At 42.5% G+C, this 16,715-nt stretch overlaps 1 protein-coding gene across 21 annotated transcripts in view; it reads left to right on the top strand.

The window, feature by feature from the left end:
- The window catches only part of DAB1 (DAB adaptor protein 1), a 1,138,859-nt gene that overhangs the window by 735,944 nt on the left and 386,200 nt on the right, over window positions 1-16,715 (top strand). Inside the window, exon 2 of one of the 21 annotated variants that reach the window (XM_045477559.1) lies at window positions 1,713-1,800. The exons of the other annotated variants lie outside the window; for them this stretch is intronic. The gene's annotated coding sequence lies outside the window, so the exon portion shown is untranslated. The remainder of the gene's footprint in view (window positions 1-1,712; window positions 1,801-16,715) is intronic. 21 annotated transcript variants of the gene reach the window in all.

Raw genomic sequence — 16,715 nt, 5'->3', positions numbered from 1 at the left:
TGCCAACCTTCTGCTATCTTAGTAATTTTAATGTAGTTGAATTTATCAATCTTTTATGGTTAGTACTTCTTATGTCATGTTTAAGAAACTCTTTTTTTTGGGGCGCCTGGGTGGCGCAGTCGGTTAAGCGTCCGACTTCAGCCAGGTCACGATCTCGCGGTCCGTGAGTTCGAGCCCCGAGTCGGGCTCTGGGCTGATGGCTCAGAGCCTGGAGCCTGTTTCCGATTCTGTGTCTCTCTCTCTGTCTGCCCTTCCCCCGTTCATGCTCTGTCTCTCTCTGTCCCAAAAGTAAATAAACGTTGAAAAAAAAAAAAAATTAAAAAAAAAAAAAAAAAAGAAATAAGAAACTCTTTTTTTTTTACTCTGATGTCCTAAAGATACTGTCCTTTATTATCTCCTAAAAGTTTTATTGTTTTGTCTTTCACATTTAAGTTCTATAATCCATGTGGAGTGTGTGTGTGTGTGTGTGTGTGTGTGGTGAGGTAGGAATTTATTTTATTTCTAATTTTCCTCCATGTGGAAAAAAGTCATCTTGGCACTTAAGATCATTTTCTAGATGCGTGCGTGTGTGTGTGTGTGTATGTATATATATTTTTTAAGATTTTGTTTTTAATCTCTACACCCAGTGTGGGGCTCAAACTTACAACCCCCCTGATACCAAGAGTTGCATGCTCTACCAACTAAGTCAGCCAGGCGCCCTCAGGCATATATTTTGTCTACTCTTTTGCCTAGATTACACTTCTTTTATTATTTTATAGCTTATTATTAAAGCTTTATAATAATCCTTGACATTTGGTAGGACAAATCCCTACAATGTCCTTCTTCACTAGTGTCTTGGCTTTTTTTTTTTTTTTTTTTTTTGGCTTTTTGTCTTCCATATACATTTTATACTTAGTTTTTAAAGTTACACAAAAATACTCTTGAGATTTCATTGGAGTTACAATGAATTTATAGATTAATTCAGGGAGATGATATCATTATGGTATTGAGCCCTTCTACCCATAAATATGCTACCCCTCTCCATTTATTTAGTTCTTAATGTCTTTCAATACAGATTGTAATTTTCTTCATAAAGGTATCTAACCTCTTGTTAGATTTATTTTTGGGTGCTTTATATTTTTGTAGTTGACATTGTAAATGCTGTCTCTAAAAATTACATTTTCTAATTATATGTTTTCATCATATTCCACCTGTATTTCTTGCTCTGGATGGTGGGGCATTAGGATGGGAGGAGAAAAACTGGTGCTCATAGAGTGCTCACAAAGTACTAGGTGAGTTATGTGCTTTCATTTGATACCCAGAACAGCTTCAAGGAAAGGGCTGTGGGAAGCTTAGCACCGCCCTTGACAGGGTCACCACCCTCCTTCACAGACTGACTGGCAAGGGGATGTCCTTTGTCCCAGTGGCCCAGTGGAGATGTAAAAGTGAGGAATGGGGCTTCCTAGGACTTGATCAAGCCAAGTAGCAGCCAGTCCCCTTGTTCAAATAGCAGAGATCTTTGAAAGATGTCTGTTTTCCCCCTGGAGTGTGAGGGGATGGCAAAGTCCTTTCCGGGGTAGACACTCTGTCTAGCATGACTAACATGATCTAGGGGCTGGGGGCCAGAGTCTGGCTCCTGATACACTAGTCTGGCATTTCAGACCGGCCGTCGTCTTCTAGTTGCCTGAGTGCCAAATTATGGCCGATAGCTACAGTCTGGTTCTACTTTCTAGGTGCATCTCAGGTCAGTGAATGTTACTGCAACCTTCAGATGAGCAGCCACAGCTACAGGGAAATGAGAAGATGTGTCCAGTCATCAAGGTGAGCTGGGATAGAGATCCAGGTCTTCTGGTACCCATGTCGGTGTTCTTTCTTCCTCACCATCTTGACTTAAGATTCTCAGATATATTGTGATGATAATACAGTGAAATACTCAAGCATTTTTTATTTGAGCAATCACTATTCTGCATAGAAATTACAACTTATATCTGCAAAAATGGGGACAACAGGAGAGATGTCTACGTATGGCCCTGATGCTTACCTGCTGATTGCTATCCTTTTCTGTCTGCTCTCTTCGTTGTTGTTTGTGTGTCTCTTTTTCTGGAATTCCTTAGGTTATTAATTCTTTGATCAGCCCACTCCCACTCTTTTTTTTCCCATTCAAATATTATGTATGTTTTAGGACCTAGTGGAGATACCCATTTCTCTCCAGAAGTTACCTCTACGACGTTGATGTGGATAAAAGTTCAAAGTCTTCTTCTTCCCTTGCTGAGTGTGGTACCTCTTTCTCCTTTCTCTCACATCCTGTCATCATGTTGCATTGTATTTTCTGGAGTGAAGCTAATATGTGCTGTGGTAATTATAGGTTGATATGAAAGAGGATGTGTCATAAAAGCAAAATTAAGGGAAGGAGAAGCTGACCACTTGGTTACCCTGATAACACTATATTTTCCCTTTGATATCCATGGGTCCTTTATGAGTGAGTTCAGATACCATTCTGTATACATTTGACTGCTCCAAACGTATCAGTGGTAAAGGAAGTCTTAAGTCCAGTAGTCATAAATCAACATGGTTGGGAGAATGGACTGACATTGCCCTCTTCTAAAAAATACAGATCTTACAACATAGACTCAACTACGTTTGATGCTTCCCTCTGCCTGCTTCCCTAGGCATGTGTATCTTTCTCAGGCATCTTGAGCCCCAGACTCTACTAAACACCATCCTTCATTACATCTTCAATTGTTCTGCTCCTTGTCTGTTTCTCTGGGTTCCTCTGAAGGTTGAGAATTTCTCAAGGACACTGTTGACGTGTCTTTCATGCCTCATATGCTGGGCTTTTCAAGAAAGTTCACCTTAAATTTTTACTACTTCTAGTTTTTAATGTCTACCGTAGTTCCTTTGCAGTAGAGGGAAGTGTCCTGTCCCATTAGTGAACTATTTTGAATCTTTGAGAACAAAATAAGGGCCTTCTGCTGTCATTACAAATGTTTCTGTTGTCTCCTTTTACTCGCAAACTGTGCCTTTCCTGTACTGCCCTCTCTCTCTGTCCCTTCTTTCCTTTCCTTTTTTTTTTTTTTTTTCTGTCCTTCTGGTTTCATCAGATCAAGAGAGTTGCATGAAATCAACAACAACAAAAGGGCTCTCAGCTTCAAAGTTTGCAGTGGGATTTTGCACAGTTGCTAGAATGTGCCTTACTCCCTCTCTCACACATTGTTTCAGTTGAGGAGGAAATATTTGGGGAGCAGTCGTGAGGTGGACTTTGTAGTTCCTTATCAGATCCCATGGTAATAACATAGGTTACCGTGGGTGATTGTTTGCTTCATGGGTTATCTGCAGCTGATTTAAAATTACAGCTTAACTGCTGGTGGGAATGCAAACTGGTGCAGAGATTCCAGAAAATAGTATGGAAGTTCATCAAAAAATTAAAAATAGAACTAACCTATTACAACCCAGCAATTGGACTACTAGGTTATTTATCCAAAGGATATAGGTATGCTGTTTCAAAGGGGCACGTGTACCCCCATGTTTATAGCAGCGCTATCGATAATAGCCAAACTATGGAAAGAGCCCAAATGTCCATAGACTGGTGAATGGATAAAGAAGATGTGGTATATATATTGCTGAGTATTACTCAGCAATCAAAATGAATGAAATCTTGTCATTTGCAACAATGTGGATGAAACTAGAGTATATTATGCTAAGTGAAATTAGAGAAAGACAAATATCATGTGACTTCACTCATGTGGAATTTAAGATACAGAACAGATGAACATAAGGGAAGCAAAAGTAATATAAAAACAGGGAGGGGGACAAAACATAAGAGACTCTTAAATACAGAGAACAAACTGACAGTTGCTGGAGGGGTTGTGGGGGGGGGGATGGACTAAAAGGGCAAGAGGCATTAAGGAAGACACTTGCTGGGATGAGCACTGGGTGTTATATGTAAGGGATGAATCATTGCATTCTCCTCCTGAAATCATTATTGCACTATATGCTACCTAACTTGGATGTACATTTAAAAAAGAAACACAAACAAACAAAACAAATGAGCAAAGGGAAAAAGAGAGAGGCAAACCAAGAAACAGACTGTTAACGATAGAGGACAAACTGATGGTTACCAGAGGGGAGGTGGATGGGGGGAGGGGAGTAGGTTGAACAGGTGATGGAGATTAAGAATTGCATTTTGTTATGATGAGAATCAGGTGTTGTATAGAACAGTTGAATCACTATATTGTGCACCTGAAACTAATATTATACTGTATGTTAACCGGAATTAGAAAAAACACGAAAGATAAATAAAATCTAATACATATTTTTGCCAGACAAAAAACAAGTAAAATTATAGCGAAGATTGAAACTCTGCCAACCAGTGTGTCAGGGGTGAAGAGCGTCTCTGTGGACTGTCCCTGGACACACCCAAAACTGCAGCAGGCACATCTCCAGGACAAGCAGAACTTATTATGCACTGTGTCAGTGATCACTTCGTCAGGAGGCACATGCCAGGTACCTTAGCAGAAAGAATTTAATACAGGAAACTAAATAGGAAAAATTTCATATAGTGAAAAATGTGTTGGGAGAGCTGAAACTGTGACAAAGAAGCAAAGCACAAAGACTAGAAGCTGCTTCTAGATCTGCAGGCACAAAGGGAAGGTGCATTGTTACTGGAGCCCAGGATCCGTGGCTGCTGGAAACATAGCAGAGGCTGCATGGTGGGAATAGGTCCCACACGGGAATGGGCTGGAACCATAGAGGAGACTGGGCCACTTCCAGGTATGCCACCTTGAAGCAGAAAGTGAGTGAGAGAGGGAGACAGATACCCTAGTTTCTCCTCCAACTTCCTCTCTCCTGCCAGGCTTTCCCATTAAGTGAACCTCACTGAAAGTCAGTTGTCAAGGGAGCCTGGGAAATGTGCTTGGGACAGGCTTCCTGCCACACCCAGCAGAGCAGGGGAAGGGGCTCCAGGAGTGGATCAGAGAAAAACAGGCAAAGGACTAGTTCATATGCCAGAAAAATTAGTCTCTTACAAAAGTATTTATCGATATTGCAGAGCTCAAGAACAGCGAAGTGAGACCCTCATTCCTCCCCTAGCTTCCCTACCCCGCCGTCCCATCCCACCTCCCTTGCAGAATGTTGAGAGTAGCCCCTGGCATTCAATCTCTGTCTTGCCAGGTGGAGCCTTGTCAGTGATGAGTGCCTTCCCTGGTGAGTAGAACAGTAACAGTAGGGCCATATAGTCCCTTTTCTGCAATTCCCAAATCTAGAATGCTCTGAAAAGTCAGAATATTTTTATCATTCATTTAGTGGCAAAACCTGATCTGATTTGACATGAGCTACTTATAATCTTTATTGGTCCCTCTGAGTATGAATAGTCATACATATGGCTTGAGAAGTATTAATGAATTTGTGGGGTGGGGAGCCCTAGCCAGAGACAATACAAAGAAGTGTAAGTGTATGACATAGTATATGCTGCCTTTCTAAAATGCAAAATAAGATCTGCATTCTGAACAGACCAAACCCAGGAGATTTGGATGAGGGATTGTGAGGTCTGTATAGGGAGAAGGAGTGGAAATGTGGCCCAAGAAGACACAGTTCTAGGGTAGTGAACATCACAGCTCTTCTGGAATCAATGCCGGAGCTGGATTCCTTTGTAGCCTGGTGGAACAGAACGCTTGTTCTACAGATGTGGAGACTTTGTTTAGGTTGGAGAGCTGGCACCCATCTTGCAGGTTCGCCAAGGGGTTAATCATGGAGCTGGTGCCACTGCTTTTCCCTTTACAGTGAATGTCGCTTTCTGTCTGAATCTTTGGTTACTTCAAGCACTTAAGTACTCAACATTTAGGTGGAATGAAGGAAGAAGTCCACGGGTGAACCTGCACTCCAGCTGCGGTGATCTTACATTTTTGTAGCATTTCATGTAAACACACACACAAACTATTCAGGTTTCTTTTCTCTTTTGATCTTATCAGATAGATAGGATGAGTGTTACAATCCCCATTTTACAGATGGTCAAACCAAGGTTTGGCTAATAGCTAGGTCTGTGGCCATGGACAAGTCCCTTAACTCTTGGAGCCTCAGTTGAAAATTGAATTCTTAGAAGCCTGTTTTGTACATTAAGGAACATGTGGCCGCACAATTAGAGCAGTGCCCAGTGCCTGCACATGTACATGCCACAAATGCTAGCTCCTCTCTCCCTCACCCCTCTACCTTCAGACAAGTGAGATAGATTCCGGGAAGTCACACAGCTTTAGCCTTTGAAAGATCTGCCTCAATGTAATGAAGAGAACAGCTGAATGATGACAGAACTCCTCTCTCTCTCTGCCTCTGCTTTTTTTTTTTTTTTTTTTTCCAGCTTTAAGAGGAGGGGCTTGAATAAGGCCAGCTGTGCTAATTTTCTGTTTCTCCCCTTAGAAATTGGGTCACATCTGTCTGTGACCTTGATGGCCGCTCTTGTCCTCACAGAGCAGGACACATACAGGTGGTTATTTTGTTTACTCCACATCTGACTGGAGAGGAAACGACCAGGATCACAAATACAGTTTGCTGCAGAAAGCAACTTTATTTCTTGTCAGCACACATGGGACTTTGTTTATCATAATTCACTTTACATGGGCATAATAAAATATTTTCTTTTTCTGAGTATTTTGCAAGATTAATAAGGCTGCATTCTTAGGGAATGTTTATTAATCCATAACTTACAGAAAACTCCAGAGAAAGAAGATATGAGATATGTGCTGTAGGTAAAGACGTCAAGCATGTCACTACCAGAATTGAGTTATGCATACATTACCCAGCTAGCTCTCTTCTAGGTGCATTACAGGTTACTGATACAATGGCAGCTATGCCTTGGACGTGATCTAAACCAGCACTTGTTTCATTTGGGTTTGAAATCGGGAGGGTGTGAAGGAGTAGGTGGCAGCACGTAGAATAGTCACAGTCCTTGGGGTGCTGGTCTTTTCCACCCCCTTGGCCGCACTTCGGCTGTGTGAGACACAGAGGCATGCATTTGGACCTTGGCTCCCTTGCGAAAAGCTGTGTGCCGTGGGTCTTGGCTGTCTTATCAAATGGAGATGCTGTGCTGGCGGCAAGGGTGATAGCGACAACGAAGGGGATGGTGACGAGGAGGATGATGGTTACCTCTGTGTCCGTTACACGGACTGATGGTTTATGAGGAAGTACTTCGTGTTCCATCCCTTCATCCATTTTACTCAGTATTCATTGAGCCCCTGCAGGGTGCTGGCACAATGGCGGGCTCCGTGGATATAGCCATAAAACGCGTAGGCTTTCTTCTCAAGATCCAGGATTAGTCTGTGAAGCACAAATACACAGATGGCAACGTGGTGGCTCAGTACAGCAAAAAAAAGTAATATTAGTTGAGGGATGAAGTCTTCCAGGGTAGGGAAGGGTCAGCATCTAAGCTAAGTAATTTGAAGTTGAGTTGGACTTTGCCAGTGGATCTTTCTCGTAGTAAGTATGTTTCAGGTACTGTGTTGGGCGAATGTGACAGAAACTGTAGTTGTCCTTGTGGTGTGTACAGTCTACCAGGGAAGACACAAATCAACAGAGACAGGAAGGAGGCACGTTCTAGGTCAGGGGTAGATAAAGGTAGAGATGGGCACCTCTGTGTACGGGGAGCCATAAGTACGTCGGTGTGAATGGATCACAAAGTGGCAGGGTGGCGGGAGCCAGGGCAGCTGAGGCTGTGAACGTCAGCAGGTGCTCCAGTTCATGGAGTCCCTGGTAGCCTTGAGATTGTGGTTGGGTGGGTGGTGGTAAAACAGCCTTTCCTTTGTGTAGCCTTCTTGGCTGTTCTCACCATTCTCCTGTTACCCAGGGTGAAGGAGCAGTCCAAGGAGAAGTGTGGTTGTATTTATTTAGGTGAAATGAGGGTGTGTGTCAGCTGTGGTGTATTTGAATGGTCTTTCAGGTGCCTCCTATGACCAGACCAGCGAGCTCAGGTGCCTATGAAGGCAGTGTAGTTGACATTACTGAGTGAAACAGTCCAAGGGGAGGGGTTGGGGGGCACTGGGTAAGCCACCGTTCAGTTCCAGCCTATGGTTGCAGTAAGAGAATGCTGGACCAAAGCAACCAGGTCTTCAGCTTTTTCAAGAAAAGCTAGACATCTGTTTTTTAAATGTGAAATCCATCAGTTTAAAAATGTGCCACTAAATCAGTTAAGCAACAACGATGAAACATTTGTAGTCTAATAATATCTGGCCTGTGGGCTCATTTTCACTCATGAGCCAGTCATTCGTGGATTCTGGCCTATTCTTTATAATTATTATGTTAAGACTACATAGATCTCTCTCAAGTGGGAACTCCAGTCAATATACCAACGGGTAAATTGGGCCATTTTTGGTAAAGGAAAGTTTCTGCAAGATAGTTGAATGGTGGAAATCGGTCCTCATTTATTTCTGTGGGTCTCCTCAGTCATCTTTTCTGTTGTTCTTGATCAAACACTTCTGATACGTGTGAAACTTCAGCAAAACCAGTGTCCATGGCAGTCCTGGTGTTATCTGTTTGCTGGGCAGCAGGGAGGTTTGCGTGTGTTTGAATCTACAGCTGCCTTGGTTAAGTTTGTTACATCCCGAGACCAAGGCAAATCCCTGTAGTGAGTCAAATGAGTAGTTTTAAGGTCTGTAAATGACAGCGTTCTGTGGCTTTCTCGTTTAGGGTTGAGACTTGACTCCCAGCCTCTAAAATATGCACATTTCAAACCAGAGTGAGAACATGAGCAACTTAGTAGTTACTGTGGAATTGAGTAAATGTCATAAATATTTATTTATCTTTTTCATAGCTGGCATAAAAATGTTAGGATATAAAAAAGTTGTTCGCTATAAAAACAACAGAAAATTCATTGGCTATCCATCTCCTGAATGCGTGTGTCTCTTTGGGTTTTCATTAGCGTCTAGCAATATACTTTGAGAAATTAGATTTGAACAGAAGCTTCAGCAGAATATGAAAGCTTCTAGTGTTCATAATTAACCCGTTTTCAGCAAGGATCCATTGTGTACAGCAGTTTCCTTTTAAGCATATAGTGGCTAGAGTCACATTTAATGAATTAAAAAAATTTTTTTGCATTTATTTATTTATGTAAAAAAATTTTTTTTAATGTTTATTTATTTTTGAGAGAGACACAGACAGAATGCGAGTGGGTTGGGGCAGAGAGAGAGGGAGGCACAGAATCCGAAGCAGGCTCCAGGCTTCAGGCTTCGAGCTCTCAGCACAGAGCCTGATGCGGGGCTCAAATTTACAAGCTGTGAGATCATGACCTGAGCCGAAGTCGGATGCTCAACCGACTGAGCCACCCAGACGCCCCTATTTATTTATTTATTTTTTAACGTTTATTCACTTTTTGATAGAGACAGAGCATGAGTGGGGGAGGGGCAAAGAGAAAGGGAGACACAGAATCCAAAGCAAGCTCCAGGCTCTGAACTGACAGCACAGAGCCCAATGCGGGGCTCGAACTCACAGGCTGTGAGATCATGACCTGAGCTGAAGTCGGACGCTTAACTGACTGAGCCACCCAGGCGCCCCAACATTTATTTATTTTTGAGAGAGTGAGACAGTGCACGAGTGGGGGAGGGGCAGAGAAAAAGGAGACACAGAATCCAAAGCAGGCTCCAGACTCTGAGCTGTCAGCACATAGCCTGATGCGGGGCTCGAAACCACCAACTGTGAGATCATGACCTGAGCCGAAGTTGGACGCTTAACCGGCTGAGCCACCCAGGTGCCCCTAATGAATTTTTCCTTCAGAGATGTTTTTTTTTTTTTTTTCCTTAAGAAATAATCCCTTATTTATTGAATTGGAAAACACACAAGAAATATGGAAGACAAAAAAAGTCACATACAGTATTTCTACCAGAAGCAGTCACTGTTAATGTTTTGAGTTGCAGAGGTAAACAGGCTAGAGGTTGAGGTCAGATGAAATGGGTGTCTTTCTAGGCTTCTTCATTTATTTAATCTTGATGAGTCTTATTTTTCTCACTTGTGAAATAGAAATAAAAAATATTGCCTATTTTATCTGATATTTTCATGATCAAACCAGAGAATGCATATTAAGCCTGTAGCTCATTAGTTGGCACACAGAGAGCATTTAAAAATAAGCAATAGGATTATGTCTTCTTTTTGCTACACACATTTTGCTTTGTGGAGTTCATGTTGTCAATACACTATTTTTTGTTAAATAAAAAAGGACAACTCACCTTGTTCCCATATCTCTTTAAGAAATACTCTCTAGAGGCGCCTGGGTGGCTCAGTTGGTTAAGCGACTGACTCTTGATTGCGGCTCAGGTCATGATCTCATGGTTCGTGGGTTTGAGCCCCACGTTGGGCTCTGTGCAGAGACTGTTTAGGATTCTCTCTCTCCCTCTCTCTCTCCTCCCCCCCACCCCTACCCCACTTGCACTGTCTCTGTCTCTCAAAAGTAAACGAGCTTATATAAAAAAAGAAATGCTCTCTAAGCATCTTTTAATCAGTTTTTTTATAGACTTGAATCTTCATTCAACTTTTCCCTTGTATATTTAGTTGTTGTTCATCGTTTTTTATTGTAAATAATTATTTGATGAATATCTCTGTTCGTCAGTCTTTTGTGGCACCTTGATTTTCTGGTTAGTATAGTGACTGCGTCTCCCATCTGAAATGGGAAGGGTTACTGCCAGAATTCTCCACTGGAACTCTTGGCGATGATGGATGGGAATGTTTTATATCTACACTGTCCAATATAGTAGCCACTACCCATGCATGGCTATTGAGCATTTGAAATGCAGCTACTGTGTCTGAGAAACTGCTTTTTTTCCCCGTTTGTAACATTATTTAATTTTAGTGTGAATAGCCCCATGATCTCATAGCTACCATATTGCAGAGTAGGGTGGACCTAGGCTGGGGTTTGTTGTTTAGACAGACATATCTATAAAACCCTTAGCTTTATCTTTTGGACTTTTCTTTTAATTTATCTGGTACAGACTCAAGATACTGACTTTTTACATTCTATGCATACATTCTTTTTTGTTTTGATGGAGGGTTTGTAGAGGACATCTCACATGCCAGCTACCATGTTAAGTTAGAAGGGGCGCCTGAGTCGCTCAGTCCATTAAACGTCTGGGTCTTGATGTTGGCTCAGGTCATGATCTCACGGTTCATGGGATGGAGCCCTGCATTGGGTCGTAGCAGATAGTGTGGAACCTGCTTGGGATTCTCTCTCTCCATCTCCCTTGCTCGTGTGCAACACTCACTCTCTCTGTCTCTCCCAAAATAAATAAATAAACTTAAAAAAAAAGGCTGAATTTCAAATTTTGCTGATTTAAGGACTGTTGATGTCATCAGTGGGAAGAGTCTAGCTTAGCATGACTTCAGTCTAAAGGGGAATTTCTTGGTCTACGTAACCAAATCTAGGTGCAGTCTGGCTGCGGGCACGGTTAGAGCCCCGTTTACGTAGGTCTGCTTTGCGTTCTCCATGTTGTTGGCTTTGTCACTGGGTTCTCCCAGAGCAGCGGCAAACATGGCCACTGACCGTCTTTGTTTACATCCTACTCGCCTAGCAATGCTGGCAGAAATAGAAATGGGTCTCTTCCCAAAGATCCACAGAATGGCCTAGAGCTGGCTGTCAGTGGACCTGTCATTCCTGAATCTCAGTCACTGCAGTCACAGTTGGGGAGGTAGAATTCATGCCCATTGGTCTGCTCTGGGTGCAGGCCCACTTCTGGCGCTGAGGTGAGTTCCCCACCAAACTACGTGGACTACCCCGGAGTTCAGAGGATGATTCCCCAGAGGAGAGTCACGGTGGCCAACACATGTTTGGCAGGCAGGCGCGTGCTATACAGTTGATACCTGCTGCACTGTATCTTTGAAGCATTTTTGGTTCCCTCAGTGGTCTTCTTAGGAAAGCCGGTTTGTTGGGGAGGGGTAGATTGTTCTGTCCTGCGAATTGCTAATCTATTCACAGAGCAGGCTTCTATCGTTTACTGGGACTGTTCCCTTACCCAGAGGAGGTCCCTGTCTTCCGATTATGAAAGCATTGTGGTGTTTGGGTCGTGTCTGGTCTCACTCTGTGTTTATGGCAGTATGCTCACAAGCTAATTTCTCCTCTCTGGGAAGTAGGTAACTATGCCCCAGAGAGTGAATGAGGTAAGTAAATCGATGCATCTATTGTGATTATTTTTCATTATGAATAAGGCAAAAGATATATTGCCTAAGCCCTTCGTACAAGTATCTGAATCAAAGCCGATGGGATTTACATGTCAGACTTCAGATAATCTAGGAATGTGGTGGAGAGTGGGCACTTCAGTCCCCAGCTGGTGTATTGCAGCAGTATCTTGGGACTTATGGGTGTAATTAAACCATCCCTATTAGTAATTACAAAAAGGGACTCCCTGCCCTTAAACGTGACCGTAACGTATCAGATCTTCATAAAAGCATGAAGCTAGTTATTTCATCAGCAAAATCCATGTAGAAACTATTTTATTAATGTTTCAATTTTCTGATTCAGCCCTTTGTGTAATAAAATATGGTGGCTGAAACGCTTTCTTTTTTACTGTTCTTGCTCAGCCTCATGAGAGAGGCTGAAATCTTGTAGTACCATTTATGCCAATTTTCCTTTAAGCTCTCCAGCATAAAGTATATCAGCAAATTAATATTCCCCGACTTTAAGGTGAGATTGACCTCCTAGGTATAAGTTCGTTTCTTGTCCTAACATCTACTGTACCATGAAATTAGGGATCTTTTTTTTAAAAAAATTTTTTTTTCAACATTTATTTATTTTTGGGACAGAGAGAGACAGAGCATGAACGGGGGAGGGGCAGAGAGAGAGGGAGACACAGAATCGGAAACAGGCTCCAGGCTCTGAGCCATCAGCCCAGAGCCCGACGTGGGGTTCGAACTCCCGGACCGCGAGATCGTGACCTGGCTGAAGTCGGACGCTTAACCGACTGCGCCACCCAGGCGCCCCTAGGGATCTTTTTTTTAATGTATGTATTTTTATTTCATTTTCTTTGTGGCAGGAGTGGTGGTGGAGAACTCAATTCAGATATTGTGTCACCTTAATATATTATCAACTTTTAACTAGTCAGTCGTTATTGTACAATGATGCAGGCAATGCCATGAACACAGCTTACTTTTCAGTGCTGTTTTATTCCACATGGAATTATAGACAAGTTCTCCAAAAGAACCAAAAACATGGAGCGTGGTCTTAGCAAAACCCGGTGGTCACCTCTGCTGAGTCACTTGTGCTGACTTGAGTTACCTGAACAAGGAGCTAAAAGAAAGGAAGCTCCAATGGGCTGTGTTGCAGGGAATCCTAGGAGATGGTAGAACACGTGGGTGGGGTCTGATACCACATTAGTCAGAAGACCTGTGTGTCCTTGAGCTACTAACTTGACTTCTCTGGACCTGCATATTCTCAACTGAGAAAGTAGGGTTTGGATGAATGATCCCTAAGATCCCTGCTCACTGTAACCTCTGATTTTATGCATAGTGGTATTTTGTTCGTCCACAGGAACACCTAATGACTAGTATATAGTTCGCAGTTATACACACATGCTCTCCTCTCTCTCCAAAAAGTCTTCCTGGGTTTGTCCTTCTCTGTTCTAACTATACTTTTCACAAATGATACTGTTTATCAGAGTGGGCGTTAAAACAATTTTTTTAAATGTTTATTTATTTTGAGAGAGAAAGTGGGCCACATGCTAGTGAGGGAGGGACGGGGTCGGGAGAAGGAGGGGAGAGGATCTCAAACAGGCTTCGCAATGTCAGTGCAGTGCTTGATCTTATGAACTGTGAGATCATGACCTGAACCCATATCAAGAGTCTGATGCTTACCTGAGCCACCCAGGTGCCCCCCGAGTGAGCACTTTTGTGTGTCTTATCTTCCCCCAAGGATGTCAGCTCCTTGAGGGTAGGTACCTTTTCATACATGTCTTTTGTTATAAGAAAATTATTTTGCAATGAGACACATTAAATATTTGGCAACTGTATGGATAAACTGCATCACATTTTAGAGACTGTACAGGGAAAGACAAAAACACAGATACAAATATATCTGAAAGGGGACCCCTGTATAGTTATGGTGAAATTCCTTAGGTCCTTATACCATGTAAAGTAAATTCAGTAATTTCTCTGGGAGATTTCATTTTAATGTATATGCAATGCCAAAATTTTGCAGTTGAGTGGAGAGGTAAATTATTTTGTGCCTATAATGGAATCCTTTTATACATTTCTGATTATTCAGCGCCTTGTGGTAGGGCCATGCTGTGTTATTTCCTATCATGTCGGAATGTAGCCTTTTTGGTGGTAAGGTCATTCAAGTGCTTTTAAAAAAGAAAAGAGAGCTTGTCCTGTCCTCACTGGTGTTTTAATGTTTTGAGATTGTTTTTGCATGGACGCTGGGAGAGCTAGTCTGCAAAGCAAGACAATGTGAATACGTCTCCCCAAATCAATGAGAATTGTGCTGTCCTCTAGAAAATTAGGTTTGAGCCACATCAACGTCAGTGCGGGGACTGAATAAATCCCATTTCGTGATTGCACTGTGTATGAATTGTGTAATGTGCCTAGATGGGCACAAGCTGTGACTGCGTCTCTTTCCTCAGCATCACTAAATGGTAATGTGGTGGATTCATGTAAGGAAAAGTGTCTCACATAAACAGCCCAGGCTACATGAGGTAATTTAGGGCTTGCACTTGGGAAGTCTCCCAAGTAGACCAGTGTAAGATGTTACTGTTAACTAGAGACAATGGGGAAAACACTCTTGGCGACTTGTTAAAAAAAAAAAAGCCTCGTATCAGCATGAAGTACCTAAATCATCTTGCTTCATACAGTGTCACGTGTAAGTTTTCTGTGTTGTTGTAGAAAAGCCCTCTAGCTTGGTACCTCCAGGGGGAATTCATAGGCAGGTCAGGTGACCTTTCATGACTTTTATTCGTTTAGTCCCTTGAATTAAGTGCCTCCTATGTGCCCAGCACCATTGTTGGTACAGAGGTTGAGGGGTGGCAGGGGTGGGTTGGATGGAGTGTTTAGACATAACAGCTTCATGGACTGAAAGCCCATCGGTTTTTCATTCTCTCCACCTCTGGTGTTAAAAATTAACCTGAAAATTAAACATACAAGTACTGATGCACTGTTTGTTTCTTGCACGGTGTTTCACATCTTCAGCAGTTCATACTGGGAGGTGAGCCCTCACAGGGATGAGCCCTTGGAGCTGTCCAACACTACTGCTATTTGAAGTTTGAAAGAAATTTAATGATAATTCCAAAGGCCCTCTTATCTCTTAATCCATTGGAAACTACCCATATATATTTTTAAATGTTTATTTGTTTTTCAGAGAGAGAGAGAGAGGTGAGAGAGGACAGAGAGTGAGCAGGGGAGGGGCAGAGAGAGAGGGAGACACAGAATCTGAGGCAGGTTCCAGGCTCTGAGCTGTCAACCCTGAGCCCGACATGGGGCTCGAACCCACAAACTGTGACATCATGACCTGGGCCGAAGCTGGACACTTACCTGACTGAGCCACCCAGGTGCCCCAGAAACTAGCAGTAATTTGAGTACAGTGAGTGCTGGGCATAGGAAGCCCCACATTCAGTCAGTGAATACCTGACATGTTGGGGAAGTAGGGCAGCCCTTGTAATCTGGCACTGTCCATGGTAGAGCAATTATCTTTTTCCTTTTTTTTTCCTTAAAAAATTGTCTTTAATGTTTATTTATTTTTGAGAGAGAAAGATGGTGTGAGTGAGGGAGGTACAGAGAGAGAGGAAGACACAGAATCTGAGGCAGGCTCCAGGCTCAGAGCTGTCAGCACAGAGCCCTACACTGGCTCTCGAACTCATGAACCGCGAGATCATGACCTGAGCCAAAGTTGGAAGCTCACCTGACTGAGTCACCCAAGTGCCCCACAATTATCTTTTTCAATTCAGCTCTGGCTCCCGATGGCTTAGACTTGCTGGGTCTTCATTGCAAGGCAGAAACCTTGGAGTTAATTGAGTCCATTAGGTCTATTATGGCTCAAGCTGATGCATATTATTTTTCTACCTTATATATAAATGCTCAGCTTTCATGAGGAGGCAACAATAAGTTCAGTCCAAGCAGTGAAGTTTATCAGCTATATGACCTTGGATGAGTCCTGTGACTTCTCTCAGCTGCACTTTTATTATCCATAACATGAGAGCTTTTTAGCTTTGACATTCTAGGTTCTATAGATAGGGTTCTGGTACTTAGCACCGTGTTCACTATGCCAGTGAGCTCGTCAGAAGCATTTGGGTCATAGGTACTCTACAGGCTACTGGGATTCTCAGATTTGGCCTGCCTTCTAAAGCTAATGCATATTATTCAAGTATATATGCTTGTCAATGTCCTGATTTATTTTACAAAATGATATAAGCCTACAACCTCAGGTTTGAATTAATATTAAAATTTTATTTAATTAGGACAATCCCATTTCGAGATCAGGAAACTATGCCATCCATCCATTCATCATGTTATTCTCTTATTCAATATTTATTAATATTAAGCACCTGCTATATGCTTGGTGCTATGCACAGCACTGAGAAAACAAAGAGGAATGAAACACAGTCCCTTTCCACAAACCTCTCCTCATCCTCCACAAAGGAAAAGGACCCTTGCTCTACAAACCAGTCACTCTTAATTGCATTGCCTTTTGTTTCTGGGTGGCGGCAATGATGTTGATGGTGAGCAGGTGACTTACAGTAGAAAAGAACGGGAGAAAAGTTCCTTAGCTCTGGCTTTTGCAACCATTT

The sequence above is a fragment of the Leopardus geoffroyi genome, chromosome C1, assembly GCF_018350155.1.
Source record: "Leopardus geoffroyi isolate Oge1 chromosome C1, O.geoffroyi_Oge1_pat1.0, whole genome shotgun sequence".
Classification (NCBI taxonomy): Eukaryota; Metazoa; Chordata; class Mammalia; order Carnivora; family Felidae; genus Leopardus; species Leopardus geoffroyi.
Note: the sequence above shows the minus strand (reverse complement) of the source record. Positions and strands in the feature narration are given on the sequence as shown.